This window comes from Chlorocebus sabaeus, chromosome 9, assembly GCF_047675955.1.
Source record: "Chlorocebus sabaeus isolate Y175 chromosome 9, mChlSab1.0.hap1, whole genome shotgun sequence".
Taxonomy (NCBI): Eukaryota; Metazoa; Chordata; class Mammalia; order Primates; family Cercopithecidae; genus Chlorocebus; species Chlorocebus sabaeus.
In genome coordinates, this window is record NC_132912.1 from 36564060 (window position 1) to 36587530 (window position 23471).

The 23471-nt window shown below is 34.1% G+C and overlaps 1 protein-coding gene across 25 annotated transcripts in view; it reads right to left on the bottom strand.

The window, feature by feature from the left end:
- The window catches only part of ZEB1 (zinc finger E-box binding homeobox 1), a 194213-nt gene that overhangs the window by 109410 nt on the left and 61332 nt on the right, over positions 1–23471 (bottom strand). For 13 of the 25 annotated variants that reach the window (XM_073018866.1, XM_037986487.1, XM_037986484.1 and 10 more), the window contains one exon: positions 18644–18786. The exons of 10 other annotated variants lie outside the window; for them this stretch is intronic. The gene's annotated coding sequence lies outside the window, so the exon portion shown is untranslated. Of the gene's footprint in view, positions 1–18097; positions 18177–18643; positions 18787–23471 lie in introns of all 25 variants that reach the window. 2 more of the 25 variants (XM_037986483.2, XM_037986477.2) reach the window with 1 other exon arrangement.

Genomic DNA, 23471 nt, shown 5'->3' on the forward strand with positions numbered 1-23471 from the left:
TAAAGAAAATGTGGCACATGTACATTGTGGAATACTATGCAGCCATAAACAGGATGAGTTCATGTCCTTTGCACGGACATGGATGAAGTTGGAAGCCATCATTGTCAGCAAGCTAACACAGGAAGAGAAAACCAAACACCACATGTTCTCACTCATAAGTGGGAGGTGAACAATGAGAACACACGGATACAGCGAGGTGAACATCACACACCGGGGCCTGCTGAGGTGTGGGAGGCTAGGTGGGGGATAGCATTAGGAGAAATACCTAATGTAGATGACGGGTTGATGGGTGCAACAAACCACCATGACACATGTATACCTATGTAACAAACCAGCAGGTTTTGCACATGTACCCCAGAACTTAAATTAAAAAAAAGAGCCTAGGTGTAATAGAAACACCTTCCACTTTAAATAGGTGCATATTAAGTAGTTATCAAATAAAACTAGTAAACTGACAGATCTGTGTAAAAACCACAATGTTTTGGGTTTATACATTTCTAAATTTTAATTTCCAAAATCTTTAAAAAAATAAAGTTTATAAGCACTATAAAGGCAAGAAACAATTACCACTTTAGAAATAATACTAGGAAAGAATAATTACTAAATAATGAAGTACTGTACTGAATATAAAGCATCAGGCTTTATGGGTAAAGAAACACTTCTCTGGGTTAAGCCCAGCACATAGTAGGTAATTCAGACATACAATTTTGTAATACCAATTGTTTTTACTTCTCAAACTGTATATTACATATTGATTTGGTAAAGTCTATTGGAAGTCTGACCACCTTTGACACTTCTATAAGAAAATTTTAACAAGCTCCTTTTTTTCCCTCTCCAATGTTTTGGTAAATTACTAAATAACATACATGCACACACAACTGCTTTCAAATTAGGTTAATTTTTCACAATTTTTTTAATGTCTGTAAGTCATCATTTAAAAAATAATTCCCATTTTGGCTAATCTGGGAAAAGGAATTAATAACCAAAGAAACAAGAAATTTCTGCTTCCTGTTAATTCTCATCTGCAGAACAGGCTAGAAAATTTGTGCGACTCAGTGCAAAATAAAAATTCAGGGCCTCTTGTGTGAAACTGATTAAGAATTTCAAGATGGCAGTAGTAGAACATTAAAAAAGCTGAGCCTTGTGTGACTGTACAGGTTGCACACCCATGAAGCCAGCCTGCTCTTTTCTCCGTGACCTTGACTTTGGTTCACACCATGACCCAGTCCAGTCTCCTGTCAAACACTTATTTCCTCTGAAGTCATCCATCTCTGCCTTCTCTGTCTTAGCCACCACATGGCTTACATTCATGCTCTAATCATGCTACTATCTTCAGATTGAAAAAAATAAAAAGGAGAGATGCAGTTTGAACAAGACAAAAGGCAAGATCCAACCCACAGTTTAATGCAATATCTCCCAATGATCTTTGCATTATTTTAATTGTAACTTAATCTTTACAAGAAAAGAATAGGATATATAAAATGCCTGGGTTAGTGATTATTATGTGAAAATAAGCAGTGTTTAAAGTACAACTAAACATGTATCTTTTTTTTTTTTTTTTCAGTAAAGGTGAAAACAAATTCCCTCAAGTAGAAGGTATGCATTTTGCTTCTAACCAGAGTATCCAAGTCAGTTAACATATTTTTAAAATGATTTCAAAGCTACAAAGTTGGTAAGTTTTTCAGTAAATGAATACTTGCATAGGCAAATGCTACATACAGGCAGGTAAAGAATGTACAAAGCAGGTAAGCAGAGGCTTACATTAATTATTAACAAAAAACTATTCATTTATTCTTTCTAAAACAAGAAAAAGAATCACTGTAATAGAGCACAGACTTTAAGAGTTAAAAAAATGGCTACGGAAAAGGGTACACAGCAATCAGAGAAGGATTATACTGATATATAATCTTCAACTCTAATTGCAATCATAAATTTGTTGCTTCAAGTACATTGTCCCTGCTCTTAAAAAGAATGTGTTCTACTATTTTTTAAATTTCCAAAAGGATAATAAACTGAATCTTTATAACTTTGTGAAAATTTAATATACTAAATATAGACTAGTCTATTCACAGTCAACATGTACATAGTTTACTCCTTAAAGACTATGTGAATTTCCAGCAGCAATCTGCCTTTCACATTTTCTGCATCTGTTTTAAAATGTTATTTTTATTATTTCAGAAATAAAATATGACTTCTGCAGACTTAACAGTTTACCATATAATCAGCATTATCAATGTGTTTTTATTTAAGGCAAAAGTATAAGAGATGTTAAGAAGTACCTAGTTTTAAACTATTTCTTGGAAATGTTTACAATCAATTTATAAAAGGAAAGCTGAATATATGATATACATAATATACTAGTAATCACTCTTTAATATCCACAATATTGGGCATCTTTTAAAGCAGGCAGTGTAAACCAAAATCTGTAAGAATGTTGATTCTATTATTTTGTCCAAGCTAGCAGATAATTAGGATGAAGACTCTTACGTTTAAAAATGAACTTTTTACATACTAGTCTCATCTCTTTAAAGATCATTATTCCATCTAAGAATTGAATATGCTGACACTCTAAATGTTTTAAAAATAATTCTTTAGTTTTGTCAAATGTTTTAAGCTGCCAGAAAACTGAGTATTAGATAACCCATCATTACACACATGTACACAAGATTCTGATTACAAGAGAATGTAGGGTAAGTGTTTAATACAGGTAAGAATTTGAAAATTTTTTACCAAGTCCTCATACTACAACAATAACTATTAATAACAATAACTATATTAACTATAAAGGTTACTGTTTATTAAGTATCAGGTTGTATACTTAGTTCTTTACATTCTAATCCTTACAACAATTCTGAAACTTAGTATTACTATTTCTATTTTATACAGAAAGAAATAAAATCATCCTCCAAAATCCAGCTTTTCATTTCTGTTTACCTAAGGTTACATAGTTAGTAGAATAATAAAACCAATATTTGAATTCAAGCGGTTTAATTCCAAAGCCTGCACCTTTTCTATGGTAAGCCTCTCCTACATTATATTTACTATATATATATATATATATATACACTTCTATAACATTATTATATTTGTACTGAATTTCTTTCCAAATAATTTATTGGGATTTCTGACAGCTAATAACAAATAGAGCCCCAAAAGATTGTATTAAGAAAAATTGCAGAATGCTTTTTCCAAGTTTGGCTTTATACATCCAATTCTCCTTGCTCCCAATTTTGATCTGCAAGAAGCTTCCTCTGGCAGAAAAAAGATAAAGTGAGATGGCAGTTGTGGCACTTCCGGTGTCAAATCAAGCATTTCAGGAGTCAGGAAAGTTTAATCTCCAACAGACTCAGGACTGAGCATTTTATCTTCGCTTCATTATAAACCAAAGTCTTCATAAAAGGTCACTAAACAGCAATCATGAACAAACAGTAATAAAGTTCCAATTAAAAACACACACACACACACACACACACACACACACACACACACACAGAGCAATTGTTTCAAAGCTGGAAGAAACTTCAGCAGTCACTAGTAGTTCAATACTTATTTCACAGGTGAGAAAACTGAAAGCCAGAGAAGTAAACTACTGTCCAGGGTCCCGCCAGTGATAAATTAAAATTTTTCTTAATGCTTAATCAGGGGCTGTGTCCACTCAGTCAGGCTTCCTTTCAAACTAAACTCATCATTTCAGGAATGCTTTCTCCTCCCACACATATAGATCTTCTTCTTGATCATCAATTTTTTTTTTCTAGGAAGGATTGTTATTCTTTAGCCACTTGAGATAATACTCTGGAGTAATCTTAGACAAACATTTATTTTACACCTTCTTTATCATTTAATCAGGAGGCAAATCCTACAAACATTTATTTTACATCTTCTTTATCATTTAATCAGGAGGCAAATCCTACAGCTAACAAAACCCTTACATTTATACTTTCTTTTCTGTTCTTACTGGATGGTAACCATACCATCTCCAACCTACACTTTTCCCACGTCCTCCTCGTTGGCCTTTCTTCCTATCTGGTCTTTCATCTTTCCTGTTCAACAACAACAACAACAACAACAACAACAACAAAATCCTGACTTTTGGTTGCCTTCTGAAAGCTGAAACTTTCATCTGGTATTCAAGGCACTGCTCTACCTAGGTACAAACTCCCTCGCCAGGTTTTAGGGTTTCTTCTTCTTGTATTTTCTCTAACCTCTATTCTGGCTTTAGTCATTCTTGGAAGAAACCTGTCCTCCATTTTTTTTTTTTTTTTTTGTCTCTGTGCAATTAACCAAGCTTAATTATTATTTTAAAATAGCATCTCCAATGCCCATTATGGCTGGAGTTATATCTGTAAGACTGCACCAAACTGTATTCTAAAGGCATTTGGTTAAAAATATATCAGAAAAATTACCATATAAAAACCTAAAAACCTAGCACGATGCTAAAATTGCAGTAAAATTGATGGGATAACAAAGTAGTGTAGTCTCTTCTGCCATAACACTTATTTTGAAAATGCAAATTTGTTTCAATGCAGTTGGTTTATTAGAGAACTATGTGAGCATAAAGAGAATTTCACCTCTGCTTATGCATGATTTTATCTGTGAGAAACACTAGGTGAACAGAGAAAATTGCTGCCAGCTTAACTAAGTCACATAAGAATAAACAAAAAGCACACTGTGTTTCTGTTATGAGCCACACCCACCACATGCAATGTTACAACTTTCCTTCAGATTTCAGATAATCCTCCTTCCACCACTTCACAATAACTTGGAGATCACAATCCCATACCTACTTCCACAAGTAAACATCAGCGTTTGTTCAAGGTAAAGTGTCACATGTAGAATAGTGGTTATGTATTTCTTTATCATTTAACATATGTAAAACTGTGCTGCACTTATTAGTTTTTTAAAAAATATGTCACTGACAAAATTATTGTGGGCTGTACTCCAACCCCATTTTCCTCACAAGCCCTGTGATTTTTATTGCCCAATCTAATTCTGGGTAATTAGCTAAAGGAAACAATTTAGGCAAATGCAAGAAGTTATGCACAAATATATCATCTACTATATTATTAATAACAGTAAAACAAAACAGCTGGGACAAAACAATTTATGAATAATGATACATCAGCAAGATGGTCTATTATTAGTCATTTTAAAAGGCTATAATGAAACATGAAGAAATGTATGTCATAATTGAGAAACAAAATTTATATTATGACTCTATTTAAATCAGTTATGCATACAGTCAAGACAAAATTCATATGAAATTTGAAAATAATCATTTGGTAGTTTTATGTATTTAAAAATTATTTTAAAAAGAAGTTACTTTAACAAAAGCTATGATAGTAGGCTGAATTAGTATTTGTGCCATGCTTTTTGAAGATATAAACTTACAAAACATAAAACAAGGATCCTGAAGAGTTCAGTCTCTGTACTGCCTTTGCAACTCTTCTGGAAATTTAAATTATTTTATAAGTTTTTCTGTAAAAAGTTCCTATTGTACTAAATGACTACTTTTAATGATAAAATATTCTTTTAAAAAGCATCCACATCATAGCATACTCAAATAGTAATCATATTTAAATTCAAATAACATTTATTTTTTGAGTATTCCATACTTAAAAAAATAGAATAAATGGTCAAAGCTAAGGATCTGTGCAAAAAAGAAGGTTCTACATATATAATGATATCAATGTATACAGTCATATTTCTAATACCTTTAGCTCCATGCATGTCATTTACTGGAATATTTGAATGCTTATTCAATGATCCTGGGAGCTCCCCAAAATCCCTGAACTATGTTAAAATTTTGTGGTGGCTATTTTTAAATTCCACTCATTTATTAACTCATCAGTAATAACCAAGTGTATAATATGGGCCAAACACTATATTTCTATGTGCTGAGGATATACCAGTGAACAAAGGAAACAAAAAGCCTTTATATTCTAGTAGAAGGCGGCAAAAAATAAATGAAAAAAGTAGGTAAAATATATGGGATGGTAGATGGTAATAGGTCTTCAAGAAAAGAAACATAAAGCAGGAAGGAGAATTGGTGTGAAGTAGGGGAAATCTGCAATTTTAGATCAAGTGGCTAAAGAAAGCTTCGTTAAACTGACATTTGAGTAAAAATCTCAAGTAATGAGAGAATGATCCCTGTAGATATACAGGGAAAGAGTATTACAAAGAACAGCCAGTGCAAAGGCTCTAAAGCAAGAACTTGCCTGGCATGTTCTAAGAACAGCAAAGAAGCCAGTGTGGATGACTAGAGCAAAGTGGCTGTGAGCAGGCAGGCAGGAGTGGTTGGCAGTGGCTGTCTGGGAATGACAACCCAGAGTACAGAGCTTGGTAGGCTATTTTAAGAACTTTAGTTTTTATTCTGGTTGAGATGAAAAGTCAATGTAGGATTTTCATCAAAAGAGTGACATAATATGGCTTATATTTAAATATAACTACTTTACCTGCTATATTAAGAATGGACTGAAGTAAGTCAACAGAAGAAACAGGAGGCTTTTTGCATCAATACAGGTGGGAGATGAAGGTGATTTAGATCACGGTTGTAGGAGTAGAGATGGTGAGCAATAACTGAATCTCAGAAATATTTTTGGGACAGAAACAAGATAGTATTTTGGTAACAGAAATGTGAAGAATTATCATATGTGGAATGAAAGGACAGGAATCCTTGGTGATACCAAGGCTGATAAAAAGACAGCAGATGGGAAAAACTGCCGGAGGTAGTTTTGGTGGGGGGAAGATGAGGAATTCAGTTTACTATATCATATTCTAAGAAGACTAAAGGGGCCGGGCACGTTGGCTCACACCTGTAATCCCAGCACTTTGGGAGGCTGTGGCAGGCAGATCACCTGAGGTCAGGAGGTCAAAACCAGCATGGACAACATGGTGAAATCCCATTTCTACTAAACTTACAAAAATTAGCCGAGTGTGCTGGCACACACCTCTAATCCCCACTACATGGGAGGCTGAGGCAGGAGAATCACTTGAACCCAGGAAGAGGAGGTTGCAGTGAGCCAAGATCGTGCCACTGTACTCACTGCAGCCTGGGAAACAGAGCAAAACTCCCTATCAAAAAAAAAAAAAAAAAAGGCCTAAAGGACTTCTGATCATTAGCAAATGGATGATCATATAAAGCCATGGTACTATATGAAGTCACTAAGGGAGTGAATGTGCAGTTTTAAAGTCCCCAAAATTCCAAATGTTGGAGCATTTCCAATTTAGAGATGGGGGAGGCAAGAAGAAATCAGCAAGAGATTGAAAAAGCAGCAGCCAGAGGGGTGGGAGAAAAAAACCAGGAGAGTGTAATATCGTACCTAAAAGGCCAAACAAGGAGTGTTAAACACCATTGCCTGGTCAAATAAGAGAAAGACTGAGATGATCATCTGATTGGCAGCATGGTAGTCATTACGAAGTGCAATTCTGGTGAAATGGCAGGGGTTATAGGAGCTGAATTCAGACAGCACAGGCAACTACATACTTCAGAGATACTGGCTGTAAATGAAAGACATGGGGTAGTAACTAAAGGAGGAACTGGGAGTAAGATTTTTTTTCAAGATGGGGAAAAAAACCCAACATTATTTTTATGTTGGTAAAAAAGATCCAGTAGTGAGGAAAAATGATGCAGAGAGAGAAGGCAGAATTGCCCCAATTTTTTGAGACTCACTAATTCTCCCATTAAAAATAATTTCAATATTTATCCAAAATTTAGAACCATAGTATCTCATACAATAATATTAATAAAATATAATACAAAGAAGCCAAAAGTATAAATGTTGAAAAAAACAATGAATAATATAATTTTTAACAGCTGCCCTTCCCAACACATTAACAGGTACGCATGTTTTCTTTTGCCTTACTTGCCTTAATTAAGTGGTGTCTTCTAAAACCAAGATTATATTTTAATATTTTTCACTTGCTCTGATTTCTGGTTGCTGTGTAACATATTCACAAAAAACAAAATCTACTTTCACATTCACATAGTTCTTTGAAATAGATTACTAAGTCCACATTTTGTTCTTATACTTTCAAATCTAGACTTTAGAAAGCTAAACTATTAGCTGAATATCCAGTAGAGAAAAAAAGCTTTCTTATTCAGTCGACTTTGCTAAAATTATATAAATACACTCCCAACTTAAAAAATAATATCTATCCACAAGCATTGTATCTGCTTGTAGAATAACACATGCATCCAGGAAAAACTGTACTTTAAACCATGGATTGGGGTTTAAAAAAACGGCCAGTCAGTAAACACATAGACTTTGAGGGCTACATAAAAGCTCTGTTGCATATTCTCCTTCTTTACAATCCTAATCCCTTACAATCCTTTTAGAAATTTAACAATTTTAAAACGTAAAAACAATTCTTAGGTCATAGGCCATACAAAAACAGTTTGAGGGCTGGATTTGGCCCATGGGCTATAATTTGTTGACTCCTGCTTTAAACGGTTGTACAAAAGATTAAATATGATCCAGGTGAGTCAAATTTCAGGATTGAAGGTGGACACACTGAAAATTATTTATATTCTGCAGAAAGTAGATATATGCCTGTCAAAAAATAGGAAGGAATTTCTACTTGAAATAGCATATTCGAAACATTCTGTATCTAAAAAAGCAATTGAGCTGTCCTTTTACTGAAAGCCACTGTATTGATAAAACAGCCACTATCTCTGGTTACATAATCAACCCAACTGATACACTTTTCGGGATTATCTCTTAAATACTGTATCAGTAAATACTGAAATAAAGGGAAAGCAGTTAACTTGTTTTAATTTCCCCTCTTTAATTTACTGCATTAAAAAAAAAAAAACAACCCCAAGACGAAGCTTCTGGGGAGGCTGAGGCAAAGAATTGCTTGAACCCAGGAGACGGAGGTTGCAGTGAGCCGAGATCGCACCACTGCACTCCAGCCTGGGCGACAGAGCAAGACTCCATCTCTACAAAATAATAATAATAATAATAATAATAATAAATAAAAGTTTTAAGTTAGGAGAGCTCAAGCTATTTTATTAACTTCTTCTGGACTGTTACATACTCATAAAGGCAATGGATCCTTCCTCCAGAAAAAGAAATATATCCAAACTTTTGCTTTAATTTCAGAGAGATCCAGACTCCCTGAAGCCTATCCATGGATCCTGAGCGAAGATACTCTTAAAAGCACAAAAACTTCATTCCTTCAGGTAATTTCACATCAGGTTTCTAAAAAGATAAAAACCTACATAGCTATCACATGGTGGTGAGTAAAGTAAAATTATATTCGTAGATAATCTAAACATCAAGACAATAATACATGCTCTTATGACTGGTGGATTTTTCAGTAATTCAAAGCTTCTTTAATGAAGTTTTTCTCTCTCTCCTCACATCAGCTTGTGATTTCTGCTACAGTCTGGCCAGTTTCTCACTCTGCCAATACATGCTGTATTTTTTTCTGCATCAATTCTCATGAGATGTTACCCTTGCCTGCAGTGTTCTTGCCGTACATGTTCAAATCCTACCTATTTGTCAGGACCCAAATTAAATTCTACCACTTCCATCATTTCTTTTTTGATACTGTAGCCCACAGTTTATTTTAGTGGGATTCACTGCTTTTATAAACACTACTAAAACAGCGAGTCATATAATAATTTGTGTTATCACACTGTTTTTGTATGTTCTGAGTATCTCCACAATGGTGCCAGTAACAAAAGGTAGGAATACTTCTCACTATCATCTTAGGCTATAGTACTATTATACATGACATATTTCATAAGTAATTATTAAATAAATGAATTAACTTAAATGGCTTCTGAAAATACTGATTTGGTTGCTCAATGTAAACCTGAATTAGAGGCAAAAATTTAAAAGAAAAAACAACTCAATGTATATTTACAGTGTTGTGCAACAACAAAAAACCTCAGTGAAATGCAATTGAGCATTTAATTTTTAAAACTGTATTATCTGTTAAGTGACAATGCCCAAAGCTAGAGAAAACTCTATAAACTGAAGTACATGATCATGATTACTTAGCTGTTCCTCTCCACCCCATGGACATGATGGGATAAGAATAAACTGCCTTGATTTTAGTTCCAGTTTTGTGGTCTAAATATAGCACTGAATCATAACTGGCTGGCATAAAAGTCTATTTAATGTTCCAGTAGGTCTTAGGCATTTGTTTCATTCAGTGCTAGACTTATTAGTTATTTTCATATAAAATTTTCCAAGAGTATAACTAGTCCCAGGCAGCATTGAAAAGTGGTGAAGTCCCTCCTTTACAGCTCCTACATCACTCTTTTGGCATCACATTGCTTTAAAATCAGGTGTGTTCAACCTGCTCTCTGATGCTGAGGGTTCCCCCTGTGGCACCCTGCCTAGGTTTGTGCTCAGGTCAGACCTCATCCCTAGCTTTCTTTTCTTTCCCCTGCCCAAATCTCATGAATATTTACTTCAGTCCATTAAAGTCTTACTAAATAAGTAGGTTATTTCCTATAAACAAACTCATTTTAAGGTGTGTTTATTGTGCCAATTAAAGGAAAGACTATAATGTTGGAAAAACAATGTTTTTAAGTTTGAAGGCATTTCACCAATGCCTTTCATATCATCAACCTAGGAAGTGCTACTCTTCTTGCATAAAGTTAGCACTAGTTTAGAGGAATTATATTCTATAAATAAAAAGAAAAAAAAAGCATGAGTTGTGACAAAACCACTCCTAACACATTTAGGAAAAGTATCTCGTGAGATTCAGAGGTGAAGAGCAGTGAGAATAGACAAGATGTGCAGTTATCCATATGTAGAACTATTTGTTAGCACACTGTTGTTAATGAAGGTAAAGTTATTCATTAATTCAGTTAATAAAACAGTTAATTAGCTGTATAAAGCAGATCTGTGCAATGTTTCACAGGTGACTTAACTGTATCAGAAATTGAATTCGTTAATCCCCTCTATTACTAAAGCATGAGCAACAATCTACTTCCTCTCTAGTATTTGGACTTAATGAAGGGCACTGCCATTAACCCCTGCCCAAGTCAGGACCCAGGAGTTATCTCTGGTGTATCTGATTCTTCATCCCCTCATCCAATTAATTCCCACATCCTATAAGTTCTAACTTGTAAATATCTTACTATATGCCCACTTCTCTTCATCCTCATTGTCACCACACTAGTCAAGCCCCAGTATCTCTTTCCTAGATTTACTGTGAAGTTTACTAAATTCACACCCTTCTATCCTTCATGATGCAGATTCAGTAATCTCAGAAAAATGCAAATCTGTGGTACATGCATACGACGGAACATTACACAACTATGTGAACAATTAGCAATCATAGTCAACAATACGGACAAATCTCATAATCATAATGCTTCTTTCACCCAAGTGAGTACACATTGTATGCCCCTATTTATATAAAGTATAATGTAGGCAATACCCTCCATATACAGTGAGAAGTAAGGCAAGAGGTCTCCTTGGTGGGCAAGAGACAGGACTGACTGGAAGGAAAATGAAGGGGAACTTTTAGGATGCTGGTATTGTTATTTTTCTTCATCTGGGTGTTCATCACGAATTTTCACGTCTGTGAAAATTCATAAAGCAGTATGCTCACACTTCCAGATGTATTAGGCATTAATAAAAAATTTTAGAAAAAATACAAATCTGATGGTCAATGTCTTCCCACTGTTCTCAAGCTAAAGCCCAAAGGCTAATATCTAATACTGACTTGCAAGATATTTCACCATACAGTGTCATCTTTCCCTCTCTCCAAGTCTTTTATCTTGAATGTGTTTTGTTCTTCTTCTTCCTTTATGACTCTCATATCTGCTGTGCCCTCAGCTCAAAACACCACCTCGCCTTCTCATTTGGTTTAAATCTAATGTGCCTCAGATTCAGTTAAAATGTCATTTGTGCAACCTGAAATAGATTGTAGTTTTGTTTTCTGACCCCAGACTGGGTTCTCATCACCTCCATCTTCCCACCATCACTCCTCTTTAGCTGTGAGGGCAGGCAATGTGTTTTGTTTACCACTCTATTCTCACAGTTCTCTATAGATTTGATGACTGAATATACTTACTTATATCCCATACAAGGACATGGCAGGTAGCTGTGGCAAAGTTTCAAAGTCTAACTACTCCAGTATAAATGATTAGATTGCTGAGAGTGTTTGATATGCAAACTTAAAGGAAATAAAAATTAAACATTAAATTGTTTATACATAAAAAGATATAAGCCATCCATATATCTTTCAAGCACAGGGAGAAGTCACTTTTAATGGTTCTTAAATGTATTTGAAAGTTCTATTTTAAAAAATAATCTATGGCAATAAAACTCTTGAAACAAAATCATAAACTTTTAGTCACTGTCTACACACAGATGTTGAATTATTTTTAACGTCATGAAAACCAAGAACCCAGTACTGTTTTAACGAATTGAGTGAGGTCAACTAATTGCTTCAGTTTCTTTTAATGAGAAGTCACAAAAATACTTAATATCTGTCTACCTCAACTTTTTTGAAAAAAACTATTTTACAAATATTTGCAAACATTCCTAAGAAGATTTTAAGTTTTTCTAAATTAAACATAAAATAATTGGATGAATACAAAGTAAAAATATAACTTTTTATTTGTTAGAATTATCCATGGAAAATAACACAGGTGGCCTATTAAGTGGCATTCACAAACTGTTCTTCCTGGATAAAAAAGCAAAATCTGGTCACTTTTTATAATGGCAGAAAAGCATAGAGTGATAATTACCTTGAGTGAAAATGTCCAAAGGAATAAAAACAAAACCAAAACTATAATGTTTCAGAAGCCAGTATCATTTTCTATAATGAGTTTTATACTATGCATTTTAGAATCTTTAAGCATAATTTAATTTAAATAAAAAATATAAATAGTACAGCTGGGCATGGTGGCTCATGCCTGACAGTCTCAGCTCTTTGGGAGACCAAGGTGGGAGGATCGCTTGAGCTCAGGAGTTTGAGACCAGCCTGGGCAACATGACGAGACCCCTGTCTCAACAAAAAACACAGAAAAATTAGCTCAGCATCTTGGTGCACACCTGTGGTTCCGGCTACTTGGGAGGCTGAGACAGGAGGATGGCTTGAGCCTCAGAGGTTGAGGTTCCAGTGAGCTGTGGTTGTGCCACTGCACTCTAGGCTGGGTGACAGAGTGAGACCTTGTCTCAAAAAAAAAAAAAAAAAAATATATATATATATATATATGGATATATAATATCTATATAAAAGTATAGTAACATATTTTACATTTATATATATGTAGTGTTCCAAGTTGCCTTACTTTTTTTCTACTCCTTTCAGAAAATAATTGTCTTGTTTATCATCCTCTAAATTGCTTTTTATTCTAATATTCAATTTATGGCATAAATGCACTAGATTTTAAACTAGACAGATTTTACTGGTTAGTACCAAGAAAAGAAAAAGAAAAATGGTATTTCTTTTAATTTGACAAAAAGGTATTAGTTTTGCTAATTGTATTACAGAACTTGCTTACTTACCATTTCTAAAGTCCTACTATAACATTAAAAGCATCTTAAGATCAAAAAGACCTAAGAACGCCCTATCACTGAAAAACAACATGAAGTGTACACAGGCTACTGGAGAATTTCTTTAACTAGGGTTCAGAACCAAAACTGTCCCAATAATGCCCAGTGTAATGTTTATTAAGGCAATTACCTACTTTTTTAATATTCTAGAAATACAAAAATAACATTATTCACCTATTTTCTTGAGTTTTAGTTTTGGAGACAGAATTTGAAAAGAGAAAAAGGGATTTAAATTATAATGGATAATTCGTTTTCTTTTTAATCTATCTTCAAGAACTTATCACATAGTCTCGTACTTTATTGGAAGGCCATTTTAATGTTAACTAGTAGAGTTCACTCAAAGGGCAGAACAGAAGAAACCATTAGCAAACTGACGCTCCCATTTAGGCTGGTATTTTCAAGTTTAATTAATTGAAGGTAAATGTATTTTTCTTTTAAAAATCAGTATGAATTTTAAAGAAATAAACTTTTCACAAGTATTACTTTTCAAACGAATGAAGATAAGTTACTTAAATTCTTTAAACTTCAGTTTATCAGTAAAATGAACACATTAGACTAGATCACAGTGGTTGCTGACCAATTTTTTTGTTATGAAATCCTCTGAGAATATGGTGAAAATTATGGACATTCTCCCCAGTAAAAACACATGTATACAAAATATGACTGTAATTTTAGGGGATTCGCAGAATCTCTGAAATCCATCCAAGGATCCCCAGGTAAAAAGGGTACTAGATTATATTTCAGGTCTTTTGTAGCTTTAAATTATGGTTTCAGAAATAAGGCAAAAGCCTTTAAACAAAAGGAAGTCAGTCTTGAGAATAAAAGTGAAAACGCAGACACAACTCATTAGTTTACTCATTGCTGTTGAAGACATTAGCTAAGAAAGGCTGAACACCTTACTTATATATAGATGTGTTAATCTGACAAAATAATTCATACCTGAGACATTAGAGGTTAGGCAAAATCAGATTCTTACATAAACCCAGGATATTTCTAGACATGAAAATGTGTGACATTCACAGCTTTCAAATGACAGTAAATTGTCTTCCTCATCCCAACTCCACCATCACCACCAGCTCCAATTCCTTCCCTCTTGGAGTGAGGAAATAATATTATATACTGAAAGCTATATTTGAGACCTTTCAGGTGACTGTTTTGGGAGAGGGGCAATATTTTCAGATTCTGACATTTCTTATTTAAAAATAATTATTGGATCACACATACACACACAAAAACTTACCTGTAGTTCTTGTTCTCTGAAGGAAATGCAGTAATTGAAAACATCCCCACACTCTTGGGTACATTCTCCTAAGCGTGAATGGATTTGGAATGCGCCATAGCTTAACTTTGGAACTGCTAAATTATGCCACTCTGCATTGGCAGTTGGCATCCACCTGCCTACATAAATAATAATGTAAACCCGTCACCTAAAGTCATGCACCTTGTGAAGGAAAAGTATTCTCTGGAGGGAGAGGGAGGTGGTGCAATGACTATCTTTCGAGACAAATAGTCTCTCTTCTGTAGCGCTTAAGGAGGGCAGATCCACACTACTAAGGAGGTGATTATATGCTTCAAAAATAGTGCTAAAATTAATACATTAAAAATGTTAAAGAATGAAAACGGAAAGATGTTCCTCTGTAAAAGAAGCTCTTAGGAGGCCAACTGTTGAACTGGTCAGGATCCAATGGTCAACACCAGAGCAAAGAATTACAAGTACTTAAATACTTGTAACAAAGTAGGCCTAATCCTGGCATTCAGTAGCCTTGTATTTTGTGTTAATGCTTGACTACCAGAGATTTATGTGACAGATGCAATGGAAACCAATGGTAGGAAAATACCTTGAAATGGCCAAAACCCTGAAAACTGCTATGGTTACTGTCAAGGGAGAATTAGTTTTCAAGAGAAATGATAGCAGCAATGTGCTGTTAGATGATCTACATTTTATAAATTCAAGTAATCATTCAAATTATAAAATTTCGTAAACCTTACACGTTAAGGTAATAATTTAGATTTAAAATGTTTAAATATGTATGGACTAAATCCTTGTCATCTGACCCCTCTTCTGTCTTAAACGTACTAGATCATTAGGAAGAAATGGGCTACAGATATTTTCTACTTTACAGGCTGATTTTTGGAGGGTTGTTAAAATCCTGTGCAGAGGAAGACATGCTCTATTTTCTAGTCCTCCAAGATCAGGCAGCCTGATGATGTCTTCTTCTCAAGTTAAACCAGAGAAGGTTGTCAGATAAAACACAGGACACCCAGTCAAATTTGAATTTCAAATAAGCAGTAACTTTTTTGGTAAAAGTTTGCCCCAAATATAACATGGGACATAATTACACTAAGCTATTATTTGTTATTTACTTGAAATTCAAATTACACTGGACATCCTGTTTTGTTTTGTTTTTTTCCTTCTGCTGAATTTGGAAACTCTAAACAAGGGGAGTTCGCAGGGTCATCCAGTGGATTTTAGCATGTATGAGGCTAAAATGAGAATTCCACTCATTGTCTAGATCTGAACTGTGGAATATGGTAACTACTAGCCACGTGTGGCTATTGAGCACTTGAACTGTGGCTAGTCCAACATAAGATGTGCTATGAGTATAAAATACACAGACTTGGAATGCTGAGTATGAAAAAAATCTTATAAAACATTCTATTAATTATATGTTGAAATAATATTTTTGTATCTATTGGGTGAAATAAAATGTAATGAAAACTAATTTTGCCTCTATTTTCTTAAATGGCCATTAAGAACTTAAAATTACATATGCGGCTTCTATTTATGGCTCAAATTATCTTTGTACCATATAGTGCTGGTCCAGATGCCTCCAACGGCTAGAATTTCTTTGTTGTCCCATTTCTAAAAAAAATCAGTATTGGTAAACACATAAGACTGCTTCTCTCACCTCCCTCCAGCTATCAGAGTAGGTAAAGAGCATGATCATGCCAGGTGAACAAAATTTCTAGTAGGGACTAGCATGAAGTGGCTAGGAACACTTCAAAAACAAAAACAAAATGTGGCATACTGATACCGATGAAAGACAAATCAGAAACCTGATCTTTGACAAATCATTCTTACATGATTAAAAAAAAGAAATAAACTCTAATATGGGTATGTGTATATGTACACATGAAAATCAAATCTTCTCCCACATATTAGTTTCAATGGAAGAAGCCCTCAGTACCATTATTTTGGGTTTTCCCTCCTACACATGATCAAAATCAGAGAACAATAGTTGATTTTGTCACCTACTATGAATTGAGATGGATAAGTTATTAATAAGAATTATTAGGAAACGATCTTATTTTTGATACTTAGTTACAGAGGGCAAAATCTCATAGATCTCATAGGTCCCCATTTTATTTATACATCCTACAAAGAAGTATGTTTGGGGAGATTACAAGTATTTTAGTTAGAATAAATCTTTAGTTTGGTTAAGACATAATAACCTGTTTAGTTATTTCTATAACCCACCTTACAATTTTCATTAGGTTGGAGATTTAATTCCAAGTGTTTTCTCAACTGGCTAAAAGAGATAACACATTTGTCCATTCTATTCTACGCTGTTATAAAGGCTAAGATATTTAGCATGCTCTTGCAAATAAAAATTCAAAAAAACTGTACGTATATATAGGTTATCTCTATACACCCAATAATCTATATTTCTTTTCTAATAAAACCTACATGATAATCTGTTTTGAAGATTTAAATCTTTTAAGTTTACCTGCAGTTATAATAACCAAGACTAGTTCTAACTCCTCAATCATTTACATACAAAAAAAGTAAATTGGTTCTCAAGGTTTTTCAAAAAGGTCCAGTTTGCATTTTTTCCTCATTCTAACAGCAAACACACAAGTATTTTTTCTCTTTAATATCTTTTATTATACAGATATAGGAAGAACAACGGTCTTGAAAAGACAAAAAAATTATCCTGCATCAGAGGCAGAGTTCCTAGACAAAAATCAGCAGATTACTCCCCAATTTAATGGTCCATAAGTTGTTCACATTTTGTAGAACTAAAGTCTTCAGGATCACTTTAAGAGCTTTAAGAAAAGATGAATGAAATGAAATGGACATATTTAATTTCTTCATCAGTACTTTAAGTCTTCATTGTTAATACTATAGAATACTGGGAATTACAATCTAAAATGTTTTACTAGACATTTAGTCTCTTGTTGTTCAAAGTATTCTTGTCTAAGACTGATCTAATGCTAATATTAATGACATTTTTGAAATCAGCATGCTTTTGTTCTTCCCCATAGTCAATTAATGATATCCAAATGACATTTTAATTTAAGACTGGTCATTCTGAGAGACATCTATAGATTATATAAGTGAACAATAAGGTTTTCTGATGTTAGAATTTGGAAGTAAAGCACAGACATTAATTTGTTTATCCTTCATAAGGTTTCCCTGATAGAACCAACATATTTATTCTTCATTTCCTGAAGACAGGAAGAAGTTGTAAGATGAAAAAGAAATTGCCAATTTTAAGTAATTTTTTCAAGTTTTAAGTAATCTTTTTCAATTAAGATCTGACATAAAAAATTTTATGATTACATACCTTTTAAAGATTAGACGGCCTTTGCTTCCACACTTTCTGAAGTGTAATACAGAATACAAAATGGTTTGAGGGGCTTTCCCTGAAGTAAAGATAAGATACAGCTTCAAAAAGATCATGAAAAGTAATTCTTCAAAGCTGGTTCTATCAACTGAAACTATTATGTCACTAGAGGGCCTAAATGGTGTCATTGTTTCAAAATTCTTAATCCATATCTCAAGACATACAAAAAAATTCTTGATTAACCCCAGCAGTTATTAACTGAATACAAAGGCAGACTAAACTAGAAACAGGTTTTATTATGACTGGGATTTTTTTTTTTAAAGTAAAACAAAACAAAAATATCCATACCTCCACAGGGCATGCTTCACTTCTAAATAACAAAAAGCACCTCTTGATGAATGTGTGATGTCCTATCCACAGGTAGCTGTCTGGGTCTCCCTTCTGTGAGAACATCTGAAGGTCTCACACCCTCGATGGAGCATTCCAAAACCAGTCTTAGGTTAGGAGCCTGGGCCCACGAGTGCGCACTCACTACACAGTGCTTACCTTTAGAGAACAAGGTGGCTGACACAAACTGATCAAGTTCTCACACCCCACACCTCCAAGAACACTGAAAAAGACCTGCAGATCTTTCTTGGTGCAGGAGGGACCTCTTTATATTCCTCTTGCGGTGGAAGTTTAAGGTTGTCCTGAGGGAGGAGAGAAGAGTAGAAGATTATACTGAGATCATACTATTAGGATCAAGCTTATCTTTCCATATTACAAAATGAAGTTTTGAGAACAGAAATTAGATGAAATCATGAGTATGCTTAAAATCACATTCTCTTCATTCACAAAAATATCTCCTCTAAATACTGCATGTTTCAAATATTACTCCTTAGACCCAAAACCTTAAGTGACTAGTTCAATGTCTACCCCCATCACTGGGAAGTTGAGAAGTTGAAAAAAATACAGAAAAACTGTAGGCTGCCAAATGATCATAGTTATAAATTCCGTTTAAAAAAATATATACAGCTAAACTCATTAAAAAGCAATGAGTTAGAGCCAGCGGAAATTCTGTCCTCCCTTTGTATTTCCAAGATAATGGCATATGCTATTTCCTAACAACTAACAGAAAAGTAGCCCTTTGAATTGTGTTAAATGCCACAGAATCAATAAATTACTCTACTATAATCCATACATTAATTTAGTATGAATCAACAGTAGAATCAATCTACTAGAATATAAAACTCCATGAGGAAAGGAAGTCTGGCTTTGTTTTTTGACACACTATCTGTAGTACCTTAAATAGGTCCTGGTACATAATAAGCATTTAAAAAATTTTTGATTATTAAGAAGAATATTAACCAATCAGTCAATATTCTTAAGGTGAAACTTACATAAAATGAAACAAAAGGCTACAAATGTTCTGAGGAGCTTGAAAATATGTTATACAAAATAATACTAATATAAATGTTTGATTATATATTAAATAACTGTTAGGAATACAATATTTTAAAATGCCATATCCTAAAATGTGAATGAGAAAATACTATAAATAAATTATTATAATCCAAACTCCTTGAAAGGAATGGAATGCTTTAAGATCAGGAAATCATGCAGAGTACTTTAAAATATATTATTAAATACCAAATATCAGAAGAAGAATATTAATACAGATGAAAAGTAATACACCTTCTTAATGCTTTAGTATTAACAGTTTTTGTCCACAGAGTGTAGAGCAATATAAATCAAGTGATAAAATGGTTGTCTATAGATATAATTCTGCCTAAGTAAATCATTACCATAATATTAAATTGAAATCAGAAGATGCTATTCTATAAGTATGATTTTCTTACGTATTTTAATATGTACATTTTGTCTAACTGCAATAAACAGAATCTTATTCATTTGTTTTCCTTTAACTTAAACTATTATTAAAAACACAGAGACTTATTTCCTTTAAATGTTTTCCAACTGTTTCCAAATCTGATAAATTAGGGAGAAAAAGAAGAAACGCTGGTAGGGTGTGGTGGCTCACGCCTGTAATTCCAGCACTTTGAGAGGCCAAGGCGGGTGGATTACAAGGTCAGGAGTTCAAGACCAGCCTGGGCAACATGGTGAACCCTATCTCTACTAAACATACAAAAATTAGATGGGCGTGGTGGCAAGCACCTGTAATCCCAGCTACTTGGGAGGCTAAGGCAGGAGAATTGCTTGAACCCGGGAGGCGGAGGTTGCAGTGAGCCGAGATTGTGCCACTGCATTCCAGCCTGGGTGACAGAGCAAGACTCCATCTCAAAAAAAAAAAAAAAGAAGAAATGCTAAAATCAACATCAGATGAATGGTACTGATGAAGGACTGAATGTGTATATTTTAAAAAATCTAATATGTAAGGCCAATAGAATCAGAAGAAACAGCTATTTATAAAGTACTTGATTCCATTTGACCCCAAAATCTGAAAATGTAGAATTAAAACTCAAAACATACTGGACAATGTGTATGGTGCATTTCATTTCAGAGTAGAAGATATCATTTGCTATACGGTCAAAACCACAGTAAGAAAACAGGTAGTAAACTTGGGATGTATGTCCACCCTTCATCACTAAAATAATGCTTTAATGGACAGATTATGGTTTGATTACAGGCAGTAAAAACCTTTCCACATTTCACACATAATTCAATTTTATATCTTGTCTTGGGGAATCAGGTTTAAATTTGAAAAAAAGAGATTTAAAACAAAACTTTAGGCTAAAGAAATAAGTGTACACAAAACTCACTTAATTTAAAAACAATTTTCCTATTTTCAACATCCTGTAAACCTCTGAACTAACTCTCGGGGGAAGGGGTGAAAACGGTTACCAAGTACTAAGTGCAGATAATATGACAAAAAGAGCTAAAACGGGGTAAAGGCCAACACAAAGTTGAAAATCCTACTGAAAGGAAAAGACTGCTAGCTGGTTGAATCTCCCAGGCCAACAAGGGCGAAAAGGGAAAACAAACTCCCAAGACAGAGGAACTGACTAGAAACTTATTCATGCTGTGGATAACGGATCCCTTGCCTCATTTCCACCTCAGAGGATGAAGTCTAAGTTTACCACATTCAGAGATTTCATGCTGAATTTTTCATTTCACCTGCAAATACACACTACTAAGCCATACTAACATCTCACTTTAAGTTCCCTACAAAACTTCCCTGAGCAATCTACTTTCCTTCTTTAATGCTGGCCAGTGTTTCTCATGCAATCTGTAGTGAAGGACTGTTTTCTCCCCACTGGGGACCCATGTTCATGGACTACCATTATGACTATACTCAGCTCACTCAACATAAAACTCTCCAGGCAACTGAGTTAAAACTACTGGCCTGCACTTCAACCAGGGAGACAGGTGATGTGTCTGAATGACAGAAATATGACATGACTGTAAGAGTTTCTAAACCAATACAGAAATTGAGAGTAAGCATTTAGTCATGGATTGATTAACAAACCAGCACCAGTTCACAGCCCATTCTTCAAGGAGCACTGGTGTAGGCCAGGCGCAGTGGCTTAAGCCTGTAATCCCATCACTTTGGGAGGCCAAGGCAAGTGAATCACTTGAACTCAGGAATTCCAGACCAGCGTGGGAAACATGGAGAAACCCCGTCTCTTCTAAAAGTACAAAAATTAGTCAGGAGTGGTGGAACATGCCTGTAATTCCAGCTACCTAGGTAGCTGAGGCAGGACAATCACTTGAATACAGGAGGTGGTGAGGTTGCAGTGAGCTGAAATGACGCTACTGCACTCCAGCCTGGGCGACAGAGTGAAACTCTATCTAAAAAAAAAAAAAAAAAAAAGCACTAATCTAGGTTACAGGAGTAGGATCTTATGATACTCTTCCTTTATATTTTTTATTGAATCTAATTTCCAGTTTTAATTCTCATGTGCCCTTAGAAACTACTCACTAATAAACTATCAGTGACTTATTCCAGTATATTCCTTTTACCAGTTCTTTCTACAACACTGTACAATAGAATTTTTGGCAATGGTAAAATTGTTCTATAGCTTCATTGTTCGAAAAGGTAAACATTAGCCATATATGACTACTGCCCATTTGGAATGTGGCTAGTGTGACTAAAGTACTGAATTTATAATTTTACCTAAACAGATATAAATTTAAATTGCACATCAGGCTGGTGGCTACCATACTGAACAGTACCAGTGCAGTGCTAAAGTGTTACATTATTGTCATGTAACCTTTTAAAAATTTAGCATTTAAAGAAAAATCACTTATTTCCTTCAATTCTAACAGAAATATTTTAATTGTGACTATCACTTTCCATATGTACATCTAGTTATGTACATACTTGTAATCATGGCATATAAATTTACTATTTTATTTTCACTTATATCAAACATTTCTCCTTATTTCTGGAACTACACTATCTAAACTTGTGGTCATTAGTCCCATTTATCTATTTAAATTTAAATAATTAACATTAAATTAAAAATTCAGTTTCTCAGTTGCCTTAGCCACATTTTAAGGGCTCAGTAGCCACATGTGGCAAATGGCTACCATATTGGACAGTGCAATCATAGAATATTTCTATCACCACAAAGCTCTCCCGAACAGTGTTGTTCTATAGTCTCCAAAAATAATCATTTAAATGTAATATTTTATGTTGCCGTGCTATAATTAGTCTTTAAGCTGGGAATTTTCTATATATATATATGAGAGATTGATAATTAGCATAGTATTTCCTAATATGTTGTTATGATATTTCTAAACATTATTGTGACTCTCAGCATGTATTCCTGCATTATTTCCCAAAAGGGTCTGTTAGTACTGCTTACTTGCAAATATTAGATTTCTCTTTTTAAAAACTGATGTCCTTTAATACAATGAAAAAAACCCCATATTTATTTTTCATATGTCTTTATTTTCATATACTTAATCTGTCACATTCATTTCTCATTTATGTTTCAGAATCTTGATATCTAAACTTGCATATTTACAACAATATATAACTTATAGCCATTATCACTTTCCCTATAATTTTTAATGTAGTTTCCACAATTTTCTATTATCCTTTTAATCATAATATTTTGGTCCAACACAAATTTTTAATATTCAAGTATCTTCTGGGTGAGTTCTACTAATTCTTCAAATACGAGATGTAAAGGTATTCTCTCTGCTACCTTTTCTAATTCCTATGGATGATTTTTGTGTAATTAGTTTTGAGGTGTATCACTGAATAGTACTATCCAACACCGCTGAACAAATATCCTTTAAGTGCCCCTCTCTTAGGAAAGAATATTCTGTCACACATTTAGTTATTATGTATGTTAACAGATGGGACAAATTTTGTATTCCTCATAGTCCTCCAGTAATCTATGTTTTACAAAATGAAAACAAGCTG